Source organism: Trachinotus anak, unplaced genomic scaffold (genome assembly GCF_046630095.1).
Source record: "Trachinotus anak isolate AG129_WGS33_773 ecotype Australia unplaced genomic scaffold, CSIRO_AGI_Tana_v1 ptg000008l, whole genome shotgun sequence".
NCBI classification, from domain to species: domain Eukaryota; kingdom Metazoa; phylum Chordata; class Actinopteri; order Carangiformes; family Carangidae; genus Trachinotus; species Trachinotus anak.
This window is the reverse complement of record NW_027273859.1, coordinates 28080606-28096842: the sequence shown is the minus strand read 5'-3', so window position 1 is coordinate 28096842 and position 16237 is coordinate 28080606. Positions and strand designations below refer to the sequence as shown.

General features: G+C 40.9%; 1 long non-coding RNA gene across 3 annotated transcripts in view; it reads right to left on the bottom strand.

The window, feature by feature from the left end:
* Nucleotides 1–4270: 4270 nt before the first annotated feature.
* Nucleotides 4271–16237, bottom strand: part of LOC139624671 (uncharacterized) — a 73720-nt gene continuing 61753 nt past the window's right edge. The window contains exons 4-5 of one of the 3 annotated variants that reach the window (XR_011691714.1): nt 15305–15369; nt 4271–9652 (exon numbers count right to left, since the gene is read on the bottom strand). This is a non-coding gene — a long non-coding RNA (uncharacterized lncRNA). The remainder of the gene's footprint in view (nt 9653–15304; nt 15370–16237) is intronic. The other 2 variants (XR_011691715.1, XR_011691716.1) reach the window with 2 other exon arrangements.

Here is a 16237-nt window from a genome sequence, read left to right as displayed (position 1 = left end):
CCCCTGTTTAAGGTCAGATACACATTAGACGGTGGAGTCAGGATAAGCAGCTTTGATTGGTGCTACCATGCTGGGTTCATGATCTTTGGAGGCAGGGGGATAGATGTGTGTGTGTGTGTGTGTGTGTGTGTGTGTGTGTGTGTGATCTTAGCTATAGAGGGAGAGTATATGAGGCAGGAGGGCCTCACCCAGCCCATTAGATGTGCGCACTGGCCTGTGAGATGTTGTATCACTTTAATTAGTGGGGGGCTGTGGGCCACGGCATGAGGAGATGTTTTAGTCATTGCCTAAAGCCACGGACCCCTCCCCACGCCCTCCTCACCCTGACCCCTCTAACCCACCCCTCCCCACCCTCATGTAAAAAGCTTTGTCAAGCTTGGTTTCCTCTCTGGACCTTTTGTCAAGGTGGCTCATGACAAGACGACTGTTCTTTTGATGGCTGCACATCTCAGTCTCTGTCAGCTGGGAAACCCCTCACAGTGTGTTCTGTTCAAACATTTCCCATCACAATATCCTTTTTTTTTTCTTTTAACCTCACAACATCTTCCTTAATTGCTGCCACATTTCCATATCAGCCGATCTGTGAGAGCGTTTATTCAGCCATTCTGCCTCCGGCCTCGGCTGAATTTGAGAAAAACTGGGCAAAACTTAAACTCTGTCACACTGTCTGAATAAATTGCAAAATAATGAACATTTTAGATAATTACGCCGAATCAGAGCACGCTGAATGCACCCTGGCAGCGCGCCAGCCCCCGCAGACGGTCTGAGATGGAGCCATAGAGCGGGTATTGGGATTCTGTGTAATTGGACTCATTGTCCCATTGTAGGAGCTAATGAAGTGATGCAATTGAAAGGATGATTCTTCGCAATTGTCTTAAAAGTAATTCAGCAGCTTGTAGCAGTGGACAGTTTATATGAACAACAATTAAACGCTGAAAACAACACCGATTACAGGATTTGTTGCAAAAAATGACAGATCCAACATTAAGGAAGAAAATGAAATCAAGCAGAAAATGAAAACAAATTACTTGAGCTGTAATGGATCATATTAAAGGTACTTAGTATACTGATTTTAATCTACACCCATCAGTTGTTGAGAAAGACAAAATGGAAAAATTAGGATTGTTTATAAAGTGATGTTGCGGTAAAAAAAAAAAAGTGTTTTCTTTACTATACATGTACCTACATGTAACATCAAGCAAAATATAGTAACTATATATAGCGAGTTCTCACCGTGACAGTAACACGCTGTAATACATGTTACAGTGATTTCCTGTCAGAGGTCATGTTAAAAAAAAAAACACAAGTCCACACCTGCAAATGGTGAAGATTGATGTCAGAGGTGAAAATCATTGGACAATAGCCTCCTAATGGCCGGTGTCAGATCCCATGCTTCTCTCTGTTGGGGGGGGGGTGTTGATGGTGGGCGGTGCCGCAGCTTTTTATTGCTATCATAAAGGTTTACACGACCGCCATCTCTTACAATCTGCACTGACAGGAGATTTCAGAGGAAAGCTTCCCAAACTGAAGGAAAAGGAAAAAAGAGCCGTATCATCCTGCAGCCGTAGGTGCAACATCCCGCTGTAATAGGCCAAGGAAAATATAGACTTATGGAAAATGAAATGAGGCATGAATGACCATAAGCGTGAAGACAATTACACCCTTCGGAAATCGTATATTTGTGAAGATAATTTCCGGAGGAGTCCGAGCGCTCGGACCCCCAGTGGGGTTACAGTATCTTCTCTTGAACTCTCCTTGAACTTGGGATAACCGTTGCTGGAGAGGGACGTGGCTATCTGCCCCTGCATCTGGTTATTTTAGCTCCAATTTGCTGCCTAATGCCACAATTACCCTGATCTATGGCTCGAGTCACCCCTTTTAATGGCCCAGTGTCAAAATCAGCACATTTGCAGGAGCTAGGGCCTGAGGAGGAAGTCCTGACTTTGCTCCACTGACGGCTTGATTGATTCAGGAACAACTTTTTTTTTGTTCCACGACTGGCTGGACGAACCAGAAGTTAAGGGTAAAACAAATAGCCTGACTGATAAAACTGAATGAAGGCTGAAAAAAAAGATAAGTCTCTACAGTCTCCTTTATAGAAGCCATAATATTTGTAATAACAGCTCAATGTATTAGATGATTGAGGTTAATAAAACCATAAAAAAGTAGACAATCAGATAAAAACTAGATCATTTCAGTGGTTCATCTTCCTGCATGTTTTCTGTTACTGTCTGAAATTAAACTGATTCTTCCTCCTTTATTTTCTTGGTTATTTCATTTTACACAGCTGCACCAAAACTTTAATTTAATCAGGCCACTGTGGCCCAGAATCATTTGCTTCTTTCTACTGGTTATTTGTGATTAGTGGTAGGAAAGTCACTAACAGTGACTTTACATGACAAAATTAAAAGACAAAGAATCTCATCAGAAAGCAAAATGAGACAGATTCCTTTCCAGTCTTTGTGCAAAAAAAAAAAAAAAAAAAGTTATTTAGCTGTATTTTCTCAGGCTAAAATCTACGGCTCAGTTTTAAAAGTCCAGGTAAGTCCAAATCCACTTTTGCTTTAATCGCAAAAACAATGGTCACTGTGCCTTTATTTGAATAGTTTTAACTGCCTTATTTCCCACCACAACAGGAAATACATCAAATGATGAAAAATGTTCTTCAAATGCTAACAGTTAAAAATCCAGGAGATTAAAGGAGCTATTTGTTTTTGCTATTGCTACATGGATATGTATTATTAGCCAGTCTAGAAGAAACTTCATTCCTTTACTCACCAAATCTCCAGTGGTAGGAAGGAACCCTTTTGTTTCGCTTCTGTTCCCATCACTTCTTTTCCTCTACTGAAGTTAGCATGCTAACCAGCTAGCCCCACCCCGGTTGGCCCGTCTCGTCTCTTTCCGATACCGAGTCACTGTTGCGTCCAGTCTGCTGTGATGAAGTAGAGCTGCTCAGAGGACGTATTGTAACCTCATATAAATGCAATAATGGAGCTCTCGGTGACTGGTAAGCAAACTACTGTTAATGCTAACGCTAGCTATGTAGCAATATCATATTATAGAGTGAGTTTACAGTAACACCTGCTAACACCACACAGGTATTATGTTACTGAGCAACAACTACTCCTTCAACTAGTTACTTAACAGCATTTTTGTGATTTGCAGCTGTCTGCAGGAGAAACTGGGCTATATTTTTGTAAACCTCGTGTCAACATGTGGAAATTACATTTACTGTCACAGTAAACCGGTTACAGTAAAGGCGACTGTTCATGGTATTACAAAAACAACAGGTAAATACAGGAAACCTGTACAGTAGCCTGGGACATGTTTACATCTGCAACTCACCAAAGCAGTGTTCACTGTGTTAATACCCCGAACGCTAACGCTCTATAATCATGATCTGAATATGTCCCTGTGGGTACGAGTGTAATGATACGAGCCTAAAATGGTCAATTATAGTGTAAGACAATACAACAGGATGCTGGTGAGAGACGCTGCAGTGTGGAGAGAGCGACCCCACGTCGGCTGCCCAGAATCCTCTCTCAGCGATGAAAGGCAGCCCCCTGAAGTCCACTCCATCACGGCATGGCTCTCTGCCCTCGCTGTGGCGTGACTGGGACAAGGATGAGTGGCGGTAAAGGACAAACTCATGGACACCAGTTGGGCTCCCAGAACCAGCACACATTATTACCCCCAACAGAAGCCGAGTGAAGGCAGGAGCCAGGAGCCCGTCCTCGGCACAGCTTCGGTGGGAGACGCAAAAACAGATGGCCATCCCCAGCAAGACATCAGCAGCAGAGATTTGAAAACATCTTGAAGCCCCTGTCGCCACACAGAGACCGTGGTCAGGAGGGTGATGTGGGAACAGTAAAACATCAGAGTGAATGGTGGAACGAGCGGTCCGAACTGCAACGTGTTTATTTATCTTACAGTCTAACATTCAAAGGGCCGTTGTCTGCCTGGACGTGAGGGAGCTGCAGTTTGAGTGTGACGTTACTCAAACTGAACAAGCCAATAAAAAGAGATCTGCTCCTACCCAACAATAAATATGGAGATTTTTCATTAACACAGAGCAACACTAAAGTGTAAATCTGTCACATTATTCAAAGCAAATGTAGTGAAAGTAAAAAAGCATAAAGCACTAAGTGAAGTGTAGTTATTATAGTTATTCGTCCACACAGAAGCTGTGTGTTTAAAAAGGCCTGATGCTGGTAGTGTTTTCTTAGTGATTAGTTACCATAAAGTGATGTTGATGCTGATGTTGACTTCCTCCCTCTGGGAGGTGTATCTTTGTGATTCCTGTCAGATTGTTGTCATCTTAAAGTGATAGTTCCAGTTATTTGACGTGGGATTGTGTGAGGCACTTATCTATGGTCAGTGTATAACCTGCGGTAGATTTGGATTGGCGCCCTCTCAATTTGGAGAAGTGTATGCTTTAATTTTAATATTTTAACAGTTTTATCTCGCCATCAAACAGCACTTTCCATTGGAACTACTGTATTCCTATGCACAAGTGCACCTTTTATACCTGTTAAGACTTTTCAGATCCTGTATCTGTAAATGTCTTTGGACCAGTCTGCCCAGAAGCAAACAGCCAAACAAATTCAGCAGTGGGAAGCACACAAAAAAGACAACCAAAAAAACAGAACCCAAGGTGACACGTATCATTGTCTCCAGTTGTTGGGCAGGGGCGATATTTGTCGCAGCGGTGTCAGGAGACTTGTGAACAGAGGATCTGGCTATTCCTGGACATATTCTCCACACCTGCGCCTGGAGTGCACTGGGTTGGCATTTCAAACTTTATCACCTGTCACAAAAGAGACACCGGCTGCTCTGGAGAGCACTGCACCCCGCCGCCGTCACCACTACCCCAAACCCCCGCCCCGCTCCCCCCACCCTCTACCCCTTCACTCGCGAGACATCACACCCGTCCTTGGAAGTCGTGCTTGGAAAGAGAAGACGAAGATTTCCCCAGTGGGAGGCTGCAGCCGCAGGCCAGCCGACGTCCATATTGTCTTCTGGCTCCTAATTGATTTGAGGACTGTGATCATCTCGATCATGTAAAGCTAGAAGCTGCCTTTTCTTAAATGCACCCTTACATGTAAATATCCACTGGACACAGCGTACAGGAAGTGACTTACACAGCCAGACCGCTCAGGCTCATAACACACAACTTGTTGAGCTGTTTTCCTGTTACTTTATTTTATTGCTTTGCCTCATTTTTACTTTTACCGTGACAAAATACCCCCCCTGGTTAATAATAATATTTACAGTATGTTCATCTTGACCAAAATGGTCTGTAATATAGTATTTCTTTGATATTTATTAAAATAAGTGGAAAATCCCCAAGGGTTACTGAAATATAGATTAATGACTGAAAAAATTGTTATTACTTTGATTTTCTAAAAACATTTTTGAGAAGAGTGAATGTGTAATTTCTTCTTTTTATGTCCTTATTTTTCCACAAACACAAGATATTTAACAGTATCACTGTAAATTGTCAGGAATAAGGCGAGAGCAAATAAAACTATAGAAATGTAATAATCTTTGGAATAGATCATGCAGTTTTATCCCTTACATCCTGTCTCTGCTGTTCAGTGTGACTGGAGTTTTGACAAAATAAAAATGTTTTTCCTACATTTATGTGGACCCATTGTCTTTAACTGAGGACACTGCTTTACTTAGAAGTAGGGTTCTGGGCTCATATTGGCATTATTATTATTAATAATAAGCATTAGTAATGTGTGAGAATGTAGTCAGTGGTCCCAACAACCAGAGTAATTCAAATTTCCGTGTGTGTGTGTGTGTGTGTGTGTGTGTGTGTGGTGGCAGTCTCCCGGGGACACAGTGATCAAGGTGACACGTCTCTCTGGTCTCCACAGGGGGTGTCTGGGCTCCAGAAGGCCATGGGTGTCACAGCAACAAAGCCCCACACTGGATGATGTCACATACACACACACACACACACACACACACACACACACACACACACACACACAGGGACTGACTCCACTCCACTGCCACTAGAGACTGTGAAAGGTTAAGTCAGTGAGTCTACAGTTAAGGTTTCAGTTGTAATGACTCTGATTGAACAGTGTTTTGTTGTCATTCCAATAAACAGTGAGAGTCTAAACTTGAATGACACTCAGTAGAACACAAACCTCCACCAAGGCCAAACCCTCCTCCACACGTCTGTGAGAGCTAAACTAACTCGTAGATCTCCACCATAAATATGTCTGAATCTTTACGTCAAACATTTCCTGAGAAACTGACAAAACTGTTAAAAAAAGGCCTCGTCTCAAAGTGACAGTGGTTAAAAAAATGTCCTCTTCAGATTGGCACCAGAATGTAATGGGTGTGTGTTTGGTGTAAACTGGTTCTGTACTTTTTTCAGAATGTCTGAAAGATGCTTCACATTGCTGTTGTAAAGTGTAAAGTCAAAGCCAATCGATCGTCAGTGCATCGATTAGAATTTAAGTTGATCTATTTATGCAACAGTAACATTACAATAGTGATAATAAATGTTTTAGTTCATCCATTAATGTATTTCTGTAGGTTTAAACAGACTCACAACATTAAATGAACCGAACAAACACCTTTGTTCATATACTATAGGTTTAGCATCTGGGAACATCTGGTTTTGATTTATAGGCTTATTGTTGTGTTATCGATAATCAATAGTAATCTTGTTATAATAAAATTATTTAGGTGATAATCTCAGGTGATGAAACCACCACCTGTGTGTAGCTGTGTGTGTTTTAGAAAACTGACAGACCAGGTTGTCAGTCAGCTGTTCATACGGTGTCTTCACACAGACTGACAACAGTCACAGCTTCAACGTTTCATCACATATTCAAGTTTATGTCCGAACATATAATTACAGCATTTATTCAGAGTGTGGTATTTGTATATGTTAGTTTGTTTTCTTTGTGACTGAGAAATGCCTCTGGATGATTAATACAGACTGTGAGGAGTCATCAGTGTCACACAGATGCAGAACTTACAGCACGTCAGCTGTTGGTTCACCCTCGGCTGCTGGTCTGTTGGTGCAGTTGTTTGAACTAAAGCACTTGATCAGTCTTTGCTTTCATTGGCTTGATGCCTCTGCAAACTAAGATTCCCTTTGTTTTCCTCTTCCACTGGCTCATTTCATTCAGTTGTGACACAAGGCTCTTCCTTCATCTTCATAACTGCAGCAGTTATGAGTAGTTATCAATATCTAATAGTTTATAGTCATTTCTACTGGTACGGTATGAAACAGATTCAGTATCTATCAGAGCAAAGATGAAGAAGCTTTCAGCTCTGTGGTATCTTTGTTAGCTCTAACTGCTTTGATAAGCTAATACTGAAACAGTGGGTCTGTATTTAAAAAAATTGTGAAATGACTGGGAGAAAGACAGTGATCAGCTGGAGAAGGAGGGTCAAAAGCCCCCACTGTTCTGGCGTTAGCGGCTATTATGGTACAAGTACTAGTCATTATCTGTCCTACTCCAGTACGCCCACTCAGTGTCTGTGTCTGCGTGTGCTGTACGATCATCAAAAGTGCACGCCGGGGGGGAATTAGGGAATGAAACATAATGTCAGCAATAACACAAAGGACCTTGGTTTAACATTTCAGCCTGTACCGTGTCCTTGCTACAGCCCAGAGCAGAGCCAACGCTGGCCTGCTGCTACCGCTCTGACCCGCCCATCCACAGACTCCGCTTCACCATCTGAGGTTTGGAAATGTGTCTGCTGCACATGCACACAGTCCACAAAAATACGCCACAGTCTGCAAATATTTCACTGTCCACAGACCAACTGCTGCTTCATGTGTAGTTTCTGAAGCCATTTCCATGTGAAGCTGCACTTTTAATTCTACACAAAGAGAGGAAGATGGAGAGCTGTGCGTAGTATTAAATTCATCTTGTGTAATTTCACATTTAGTTTTAAACTCTAATGCAACACAAGACACAAATAGAGGGGGGTGGGCTGCATCCGCGTGGATCCCTCAAGTCTAATGAAGGGAAATCTTAACAGTAAAGCATTAAATTATAATTTGTATTTCCATCGATCGCAATCAGCCTGTGACTTGGTTCCAAGCCAGAGAATCTGGAATTTCTGACAGTGGTGATGCCCAAATATAAAATACAATCCAGTATTAACACTAAAACAATCATTTCATATCATTTCACAGAAGCTTCACTGTTTGGATCTGGTTTCTCGTGGCATAAATACAAATATATCTTCTTATGGATATCAACACTTCAAATAAAACAGGACAAGTGTAAGATATTGGAGCTTTAAACAGTTTAAACATGAGTGTGAGTGGTCAGCACAGAGCCCTGAGCTCAGCCTCATCCAGCAGCTTTGGGATGAACTGGAGCGCAGACTGCAGCCCAGACCTCCATCAGTGCTGGGCCTCACTGTTGCTCCTGTAGCTGGATGGGAACAAATCCCTGTCCACATACTTTTGACCATGTAAGGAAGTAAATAAGCAAAAAAACTGACTAAATACCTGAAGTGTGGCAAAAGTCATGATTTTAGAAAAAGAGTGTAACTGTTTTTTTCACACCAAGTTGTGCAAGTTAGAGACTAGAATGATGCACACACAACACACATCCCTGCAGGCACAAAACCACAGACACACACACACACACACAAGCACAGACAACAGTTAATTATAAAACAAATATAAAACTCATGTCTCTATTCAGATGAAGCAATCAGCATTTGAACCATTCAGTTTTACGATAATGAAAAATAATGATGGAAGAATTCGATTATCTGGTTTTATCACTTATTACAAGCAAACCTACACACACACACACACAATGTGGAGTATGAGAGTGTGTGTCTCTTGTGTGTGCAGTCCTGCAGGTGTGTGTAATGTGCTGCTTCCACCATTGTAAGTGTTTCTCTTTAAGAAGGAGTAAATCACAACTAACTTCCACAGACACCTACAGTCATTGGTTAGTTTGTTCAAAGGCCAAAATATGGAAATGCACCAGAAAAACTACAAATCTTCTGAGGCTTATTTTGTTTATATAAGCATATGACGGTTGTACAACTACAAATATACAAAGCAAGTAATGGTGAGTTCAGTAAACAGACCCATTCTGGATTAATACTACTTAAAGAAACAGTGACACTGTGAGTGTCTTGTATTTTTCAGGCCTTAAATTAACCCATCACAGATTCTGATTCTGAAGGTCCTGCAGACTCCTCTCTCCACACACACACACACACACACATACACACACAGTGAAACACACATATGCTACAGTGCACACATGCAAACACACACGCAAACACACACACACACAGAAAAGCCATCCCTTCTTCATCTTCACAGTTCTCAGTCATAAATCCCTCCCCTCCCAACACTCCAGCACCCACACATTTTCACCCTCTGCTTTTCCAAATTCTTACCCCCCTCCCACCTCCATACACACACACACACACACACACACACACACACACACAAACTGCTTGAGCCACTTGCCTGCCAGGGAGGCAAGATGGCCCTCCAGCCCTCCAGCCAATCAGACAGCTTGGCTCGCACAGGAGATCACAGGCCAGCTGATCCAGCCTCCCGACTCCTTTCTTCATCTGCTCTTCTGGAAACTTTTGGAAGCGAGCACAACATCGCAGATCGAGCTTCACAGGTCTGCTGGAGAAAGAGAGAGAGAGAGAGAGAGACAGAGGGAGAGAGAGAGAGACAGAGGGAGAGACAGAGGGAGAGATGTGGTGTGATTTAAGAGAGTATGGAGGACTAATGAGTGAAGGGTTAGGATGATGTGTGTGTGTTTGTGCTGCATGTGCTTGAGTGCCTGTATTTCTTTCTTGCATAAAATTACATTTCATTTCATCTCTGGGATTTCAGTAAGGAAACACTTCTGGGTACTGTCTAGTTAGCTTAGCATAAAGCCTGGAAAACAGAGGAAACAACTCGTCTAGGTGCATTAAAGGTGCCTTCTAACAGCTCTGAAGCCGTTTCATTACATGTTGGATCTACAAATAACGGCTGGTTGCTAATAAAAGTTTATGTAACAGACTTTAAAGGTCCCATATTTTACACTTTTCCAGTGTTTTATTTGAAGTGTTGATCTCCATCAGAAGATATATTTGTGGTTTTAAGAACCAAAAACCATCTCAGTGTAGTTTTACCTCTCCTCTCTCAGGCTTCTCTCTGGAAATCTAGTAACAACAGGTCAGTCAGCCAATCAGAAGACAGGATCTGAGCCTCTCTTCTGATTGGCTGACTGTTTTCTGAATGATTTAATACAAATACAGCAGATTTCAGGTAAAGACTCAGAGAAACCAAATCCTGCAAGGTTGGATGGTGGCCCAGGTGGGCGGGGTTTGGGGCATGGCTGAGAGCAGTGACTTTGTTGTGACATCACAAAGTTCCAGAAGTCCTGACGGCTGGTTTTAAGGCTCAGTTTCTGAATACAGGCTGTGTGCATTTCTCTGTTGACTGAGGCTTTGATACTTTCACAGTATTAATATAGAACCTTTAAATTTTACCCTTAAATGTGTAACACCTGAGCAGACAGTGTTGAGTTAGATTGTCAGCAGCTTAACAGTGATCAAAAAAATAATTAGGAAATTAAATCAGTATTTGTATTAAAAAGAGAAACAGTAGTGGTGAGTATGACATTACTGTAGTCGTACACACTGAATACTGTGAGTGCTGTGGCAATGTAAACTTCACTGAAATTATCCAGACAGAGAAAGTGATGAGTTTGCATGAACAGCAAACAGCATAAACTGCAAATTAAAATGGGAGCAGATCAGAAAAAAAGAGAAGCTTCCTAAAATGTGATAAAACACACATCAAGAAGAAATATAATCCCATTTCTAACAGAATCCTGTCAGAAAAATGATTTTAAAAAATGAGACACCAACAGTCAGATAATGTGTTGGTTGCTAACTTGCCAGCTAACAAGATACAACACATACATGTGACACTTCTGTAGCTGGAGTTTATATTTTACTCTTTTGATAGAAGTAACAATCCAGAGTACAGCCCTGCACATTTTGCAAAAATTAGATTTTGCTTTGGAACAAAAGCACCCTCCACTCATTCCATGCTAATGAATGATCCAGGATATTTCCCTCCAATTTGCACAATGTAAAATACAGAATGATGATATGATTGAACTAATATCATATGATTAGTATTTCTGATATTAAAATGATAAACAATCTTGGGATCTCTTGAAAACTCCAGTTGATTCCTTTGGTCTCTCAGGATGTAAAACAGGATCCAGCTTTTGTTAATAGCGTTCTCATCCCATTGCTTATCATCAATAAATTGCTACTGTAGTGTGCACAGTGACCAGGCTTCAAGGATATTTTCCCTCTCAGCTGAACAGAAGCATTTTGGCACTGCAGGCATTCAGCTGATGCTCCCATCCACAGCGATTTACGGTGCCTGAAACAGCAGAATGAGCTTCATCTTACAGATCACCAACACCGTGAGTGGCCAATAAGCTCTCAACACTCGCCTCGGTTCGCATTCGGTGTGACACCCTCTCCCTGTTTGTCTTCCTGCCTGCAGCTAGCGGCGGAAATGCTGATCATGCTAAGTGGCATGTGGCTGAGACGCAGAAATTCATGCTCGATTTGTTCTACCTTGAAATTTGCTTTTGCTCTTTCAAAGAGAAAAAACAGACACAGGGAGGAGAGCGAGATTTTCTGAATGAGGGGTTACAGAAGCTCCATTTTTAGATTTCAAACACTCCTCTATTTTTATAAGTATACTGTACATGTTTACTGGTTACATGTTGGTAATATTTAACAAATACATCTCTAAATGACCTCGAGCCTTTCTAATTAGTCCGCTCAGTTTAGCCCAGTCAAATAGCCCTGTGAAGTGGAAGCAGATATTTCCTGTGTCCAGGTTTCCAGAGAAAAAAGTCTCAAGTTTTAGTCTGAAAGATGGCACAAAAAAAAACAAACTGTACAATAATAATGTAACATAGAAACATTAAGTTTACTGCGTACAAGTCACATTCAGATGAGAAACATCTAACAGTCAAGCTTAAAATCCTGCTGCTAACGACAAACTGAAGCTAAAGTTTACACTTTGTGAAACCTGATAAAATTCAGTTTAGGGTCAGATTTGGATGAAATCAGCTAAAAAACAAAAAGAAGAACAAGTGTTAGCTTTCTCACTTTCTCAATGACGACACCCCCCCTCTTTAAACAAATTGTAAGCTGCATCCCCTGCCCGGAGAGTCTTAAGACTGGCTCCAAGAGGAGTCAATCATATCACTTTGAGTATATTAGAGATATTTGCTTTCAGAATCTAACCACATCGACTTCCCAAATCACAGGCATAAAAGAGCGCAGGGTGTTGAGTGAACATCGGTCACTATCAGGAGATGTGATGATCTTCATGGAGTGATGCTTCCTGGGGGTTAGGTACAGCCTATGTGCATATTTGTAATGTAATGTATTAGTTGATGATCTGGACTCTTAGAAGGACCATGGAGGTTTTCCAACACTGTGCTGTGTTTCCAGCAAATCACTTCATCATTTACACCAGACACGTCCCTACACTGGAGCACTTTTAATAAACATGTTATTCACTGAACCTCATGAAGGACATAACACATGTTCCTGAGTCACAGTGGAATAAAATCTTGAATAACATGGGGCCTAGAACTAGTTTAACTATAACCATTTCAATTAAACACTGTATTAGCCTGTAACAGACCCACACACTTATCCGTATACATCTCATCACAGCCATCTGCAAACACAAACACGCCGCGCCACACACTCCGGAGTGAAAATCACATCCTTGTTCTGCTGGGAGGGGGAAACTGTTGTGTGATTATGATGAACTGGTTAAACTGCAATTACGGCGGCGAGCGATGGGAGAGGAGACGACAGCAGTTTAGACGACAATTTGGGAGGCGGCTGCCGTGGCTGCTGCAGCTGGGGTCTGTTTTAATGCAGTAATTGATAGACTCTGCCAGTCACTAGTGGGTTCAGAATTAAAACTCAAATTATCATCATTAGGCTTCCCCCTAATTGCTGCATCAAATGCACATCAGCGTTTTTGTTTTTCATTATAAAATTACACTTGTGTTATCTAATTTCATCAGCTGCATTGACGTCGTCCACTCAGGCCTCCTCAGTGATTTGAGGAGGATGTTTTGTTTCCTTTTTTTTTTTTGTGTGTGTGTCAACCTACTCACAGTCTCTCTGATCATTGTAATGAACATGTGATAGATGTCTGTCAGATGGGGCCCTGAAATCCCTCTCTGGTGTCGCTGAAAACCAGAGAGACAATGCACTGCTCCTTCAAATAAACACAAACAATAAACGGTGACGTTTGGATGACTTGTGAATCACTGGGAATGACGGCTGCGCCCATTTAAAGCCTAATAAAGTCTAGTTATTTGTAATGTCTGCACTCACAGTGGTGGTGGCGTGACCTTTTCAGATCATGCTCAAAAATAAAATGACAGACGCACAATCATCATCTATGTTTTTCTTTTTAAGACAACACAATATTATTTGTGAGCACATCATTTTGCTGTTTCGACAGAAGCCATCAGACCAGTGGTCACGAAACAGGAGATGAGAACTCCCACAAGAGGTCACACCATGAATTTAAGGGGCTGTGAAATGATTACCAGAGTGGGGAAGAAGAAAAAAAGGTATTTGACTAGACATAGTCAAGTTAATTTTTCAGACTAGTCTCTGAACTTTGCTTTCGTATACGCAAATGTAAAAAATGTACATATATTTCATTTCCTTATATGACGTGTGTACATATAGAATAAAAGCATATATGTAAAAATTATATATGAACCCTATTAGAGAGTGGAATTATTTCATATATTGACATATATATCTAGTTCATACAATTGTATATGTTTATGTATATTTGCTTATATTGTAAACATATGTTACATAAATATATATCTATCCCAAAGCCAAAACAAGTTAATGACAAATCAAAAAGAAAGAAGATTGCATATATAAACTTGCACATATAAATATATATGGTTGTTACATATTATCCCTTGTAAAAAATTATCATATTGATATTTTTTCATATATGTACATATACAAATTTTACTATAGGTATTTCATTGATATATTTTAAGCTTATATTTCATATATCCAGAGGATGGATATGTTGATATATATGTATTATATTTCTGTTTGGGTTTATCTGTGGCTTTTAAAATGTTGAGTAAACTGAAGGAACTCAATCACTTTTGATAACTATGAACACAATTCATAGACATGTATCCTGTTGGTGGTGTTACAAGGAAACATTTCTTTGTATTAAGAGGTCATAAGCAAGCACTACACTGTAAAAAATGCACTAGACAATATGAAGTATTTGGTGGGTTTCCTGTGTGGGTTTAGATAAGTATCATATGAAAAGTAGTGGAAAAGAAGACAGAAATATACAAACTCTGCAGATGAACCAGAAAACTCAGAAATCCAAAAAATAAAACAAGACACCACTGCTTAAAATAATGTCCAAAAACATTAAACTTAAGTAGACAAATTAATAGAAATAAACAAAATATAAAACAAAAATTCAATGCAAAAGCACCAAAACAAGTGTTAAACATTCTGCTGTCCAGAATGGGACACATCACTCTGGGAATACAAAAGCTAAACAGTTGTGAAATCCTTCTTTATCCTACAATCCACAGTCTCCTTGCCCCCAGCTTAGTCTGTGCCTTTGTGTGTGTTTGTGTGTGTGTGTGGTTCACAGGGTGAGCCTCCACATAGAACATACGCACTGCAGATATACGCTGAGCAGGCTAATATTCCCTCAGACAGACAAGAAGTGGGTGCAAGTGTATTTGTGTTTGTGTTTGTGTTTGTGTGTGTGTGTGTGTGTGTGTGTGTGTGTGTGTGTGTGTGTGTGTGTGTGTGTGTGTGCCCTTGACAGCAGTCCTGACCTGCTGTTATCCAGCTGTAACGCAGTCAAACACTGAACAATCAGCCTCTGCAGCGCTGCCAAGCAGTTAGCAAGATGTAAATTAGCCAATAGGCACAGCAGAGCTAATTTGGTAGAATGCAACACAAAAGCTGTTCTCTCCCTGCAAACTACACATCAGACATAAATCCAGAGGTAGTGATACATGAATTGATAGTGGATGTTTTTGTGTGCACTGACAAAATTGTGATGCTTTATATGTAGTTATTTTGTCTTTGTTTGTAACTAACTTTATTACCACCAATGTAATAATGTATGTGCTACTAAGAAGTTTATGATAGGCACCTTGGACAAACATTGCTATGCTAATTTATCATTGTTAAGTTATATCTGAATTACCTTGTGAATCGCAGCTTCCATCTTCTTCAAAGCTTTGGTGGTGGTGTATTGAGGGCGCTGCAGCTCTGCAAAGCAGCAGTGACACGAGACTGTGGTTGCAAGTGATGTGAACACAGAGTCCTTCGTCTTCAAGAGTATTTTTCCTCACTAAAATCTGGCCCAATTAGAGAATATTAATGATTGTTAAATGTGCATATGCTGGAGCTGGAAAATGGGAAGGTTAATAGACAGGCAGCATCACGCGATCACATTTATCAGTTTCTATTTATCTCTCCTTGGGAGGTGGCAGGTTTACAGTAAATACCTTCTGTCCCCCTAATTTCCTAATGATGGTGATAATGATGGAGAATGGCGCAGTCATTAGCAAGGACAGGCTCTGTGCATCACTCTGTCAGCTACGTCTCTCCCAGGCCCGCAATGAGAAGTGATGGGGCCCAGCTGTTCCCCACATCCTCTCCCCAAACTGAACCTCTCTCAGAGACAGAGAGAGAGAGAGAGAGAGAGAGAGAGAGAACAACCAAAAAGAGACAAAAAAGAAAAAGGGGACCTGACTACCTGCCAAACAGGAGAGGACGCAGAATGTCACAGGACACTTTTGAAGAAATTGCCCACATTAGCCCATTAGCCAACTTAGCTCTTAATTGGGAACACAGACAACAAGACCATCCACTAAACAGTTCACACAGGTGTTACATGCAAACACTTAAGCCTGTGGGCTCAATACAAACATCTGAATATTACACTTATTGACAGTAGCCTATAAGCTAACACTGTTGCAAAAAGTATGTTGACAAAAAACGGCACAATAAATGACACTAGTCTCATGCTAACACTTTACCCAGTATGTTAATTAGTTGTGCGCTCCATTCCTTTAGCATACATTGTACTGAATGATAGTAAACTTCAGTAGATACTATGTTAAGTAATTAGCAG